This window comes from Dermacentor variabilis, unplaced genomic scaffold (genome assembly GCF_050947875.1).
Source record: "Dermacentor variabilis isolate Ectoservices unplaced genomic scaffold, ASM5094787v1 scaffold_12, whole genome shotgun sequence".
Lineage (NCBI taxonomy): Eukaryota > Metazoa > Arthropoda > Arachnida > Ixodida > Ixodidae > Dermacentor > Dermacentor variabilis.
The window spans coordinates 44241355-44244965 of NW_027460280.1; the positions used below are offsets into that span (position 1 = coordinate 44241355).

General features: G+C 49.5%; 1 non-coding gene across 1 annotated transcript; it reads right to left on the reverse strand.

Moving 5' to 3' along the window:
• Positions 1-242: 242 nt before the first annotated feature.
• TRNAY-GUA (transfer RNA tyrosine (anticodon GUA)) lies at positions 243-317 on the reverse strand. The gene has a single exon. It is a non-coding gene; the product is annotated as a tRNA-Tyr (tRNA).
• Positions 318-3611: the final 3294 nt, after the last annotated feature.

The following is a 3611-nucleotide window of genomic DNA, read 5'->3' on the forward strand; positions in this document are numbered from 1 at the left end:
CAGCACTTTGAATTTGTCTGCAAAGAGAATATTTCCCAAGTCTGGGTCACGGAAGGCGCCGAAACGTAGTGCCACGTTTTTGTTTTATTCAGTTTTTGACGTAGTAGTTCTGCGGAAACCCGCAAGGTGGAGAGAAGTAATGAATAAAGGAAAAATCAGACATCCACCCGTTCGTAGCAATTGCTACAAAGGAAGCCCATACGGGTTCCTCGAAAGAAAAGCCTCATAGTTGAAGAAAAATTCGTCCTGGTCCGGGACTCGAACCCGGGACCACCGCCTTTACGGGGCAGCCGCTCTACCATCTGAGCTAACCAGGCGGCTAGCAGATGGCAGGGCGAAGTCGAATTTGTCGACAACACCAAGCAAACCTTTGCTTCGTGTTCGAGGAACCCGTATGGGTTTCCTTTGTAGCAATTGCTACGAACGGGTGGATGTCTGATTTTTCCTTTATTCATTACTTCTCTCCACCTTGCGGGTTTCCGCAGAACTACTACATCAAACTCTTGCCTTTGCTTCGTGTTGTCGACAAATTCGACTTCGCCCTGCCATCTGCTAGCCGCCTGGTTAGCTCAGATGGCAGAGCGGCTGCCCCGGAAAGGCGGTGGTCCCGGGTTGGAGTCCCGGACCAGGACGAATTTTTCTTCAACTATGAGGCTTTTCTTTCGAGGAACCCGTATGGGTTTCCTTTGTAGCAATTGCTACGAACGGGTGGATGTCTGATTTTTCATTTATTCAGTTTCGCACCAGAAATAGCTCCATAGTCTTGAAAAATTTCCAGATATAACCGAAAGTTTATCATCTGTGAGATAAAGTGAAATACCATCTGCAGAATCCGTCATCTTTAATGTCTAGCCCTGTCATGAAAAGCTGTTTATATGCGGACACGAAGGCACCGCATGTGGCAGAGAACCTAACGACAGAATTAACAACGTTGGCGACCGCAACGATCCTTGTCGGTGATAGTTATTGTAACCAAGCTCGCCCATGCTGAGTTGTGAGATACATATCAGAAAGAGCCTATAGCTCTACGTCAATTTTCTCAATCTTGGAAGAGCGCTTGAAATTTTCTTTTGCTTTCTTTAATGGTGTTGCTGTAATTATAGAGCAACGCCACAGAAATAAAGACGCGATAAACATATGTTTTTCATCTAGCATCAGATAGGGTCATGTGATGACCAACACGGATTCCATGCTTCTCAAGTCAGCTGCTGTTTATGTTTTGCCACGATTAGCCACATTTTAACCTTTAAATGTTCTTCAATATATTTCCTTCTGTTTTAAACCTCTACAAGTTGCTTCCTAGTAAATGCATAGCGCAGCATCATTATCAAAACAGGACACTGCCATGCCATGATACTGTACGCCAGACGCAACAAACGTTTGTTGCATTTTGAGGACCTCCGCAACCCGCAGCGTTTTTCATGCTATAGGGCAAAGTTTATTTCATATGCACCAGGCTATAGAATATGCGATGCATGTATAATACACAATTTTACGAAAAGAATCGAGTGATTTCTTTCATATGTATGGTTGATTGTTTGGTCGATCAAACGCTTTCGTTGCCTAAATGCAACAGCAACTGGCTATGAGAAACGCCGCAATGGCAAGGAGCTGAACCCACGACATCGCGTTCAGTCGCAGAACACCGTATGCACTGAGCGACTGTAAATAAAGCTAGGTACAGCCTGTACATCTAAAAAGCCCCTGTTCCCTCTGCAGCACTTCACGTTGCTTCTTAATTCATGGAACAGAAACTGCCAAGTTTTTAGAACTGAGGTTGAACAGCGCGAATAAAACAAGGACACGGGAAACAACTATCATAGACAAGCGCTGTTTCAAGAAGGTTCTACGAGACCAAAAAAGGCTATGACTTCAGGTGGCATGACGCCTCTCCTCGGTGTTACGTTTCGCCTACGACGCGCGGTTTAGCCGGCGCGGATGCAACGGACGCCGGGGCTTCGTTCAAAGCGGCAGACATTTTGGCCCGTTCGGCGCCGCCGCTACGCCTCCCTGCCAAGCGCGTCCAGGCATGTTCCAATGCCACGTGTCTTCATGTGCGTGTGTGAGTGTATGTGCATATTTGTGCCCACGCTTGTCGAAGCGCGGCAGCCGGGGAGAGGAGCTCCCAACAACTGTGAAGCAAGGGGGTCCGAGCGGCGCCGACACGACGGCTGCTCCTCCTTCTCTTCCCATTGTGCCCACGCTTGTCGAAGCGCGGCAGCCGGGGAGAGGAGCTCCCAACAACTGTGAAGCAAGGGGGGTCCGAGTGGCGCCGACACGTCGCTGCGCCACCTTATCCCATTGTTCCCGAGCGGCACAGTCACGTGCTCGTCTATAGAGGGGTTCCTTCTTGCCCTCAACTGCGAGAGTATAAAAGTAGCTGCCCCCGGACGCCAAGAGGGCTCCGATTTCTTCTGTTGAGTAACGTGCTCCCCCGTCTCTCTACTTCGGTCAACCTGACCGCCAACTCTTTGCGATGTTAGAATAAACAAGTTGTTTTGTTGTTACCAGTCGACTCATGCTTTGCCGGGACCTTCGGATGCTTCCAGTTGTACCCCAGGCCGCCAGGCCAACGCTACCCTTGGGGCTTGCGACCCAGGTGCAACCACGGGCGTCAGCGCCGAGTTCCCAACAACTCGTACCAGCGGTGCGATTACAACAACTGTCTGGCAGCGGTGAGATCGCGACAACGGAGGCCAGCAGCGAAGATATGCAGTTGACTGTATGCTGAGCAGCTCAACGACCATCCGGGAGCAGTGCAACGAGCCCTGTGTGATGACTGGTTGCCTGCAGCGGGACGACTGCGCTGAATTCTTGGCTACGAGGTTTGGTGAGTGCGGGACTTTCTTCTTCTGAGCTTTGCCAGGCTTTTGTTAGTGTCAGAAACAGAGCTGGTAATTGTGGTTGTCGTTGCTGCCGGGTTAGTTTGCGGCAAGACAATAATAGGCAGTAGAGAAAGCAGCATTCAGAGCAGCCATGGATTTGAAGTCGTTGCGCAAACCGAAATTGTTGGAGCTTGCAAGAGAGTTGGGTCTGGATGTCTCGGACAAACTCAGAAAACCAGAACTGCTAAAGGCTATTCTTGAGTTAGAGGCTGAGGATGACGAGCTGTCGGAATGCCTTGAGACTATTGAGGAGAGGTCAAAAAGACAGGAGCGCGAACTTAAAGAGCAGAAAGAGAAAGATGAGCGTGAACGAAAAGAACAGAAAGAAAAAGAAGAGCGTGAACGAAAAGAACAGAAAGAAAAAGAAGAGCGTGAACGTAAAGAACAGAAAGAGCGAGAGCAACAAGAGCGCGATCGTCAACACGCTTTGGAAATGAAGCGTCTCGAGGTAGAGATGGAACGCGCTCGTAATGGAAGTCAGGCACACGGTGCAGGAGAACGCGTATTGTTCAAAATGACTGACCTGATGCGGCCGTTTAAGCTTGGAGAGGACATTGGTTTGTTCCTGGTTAACTTTGAGCGAACGTGCGAGAAGCAGGGGTTCTCTCGGGAAACGTGGCCACAGCGCTTGCTCACTTTGTTACCCGGCGAGGCGGCCGACGTAGTCGCTCGCTTGGATAGAGAGGAGGCAGAGGATTTCGACAAAGTGAAATCGAGTCTGCTAAA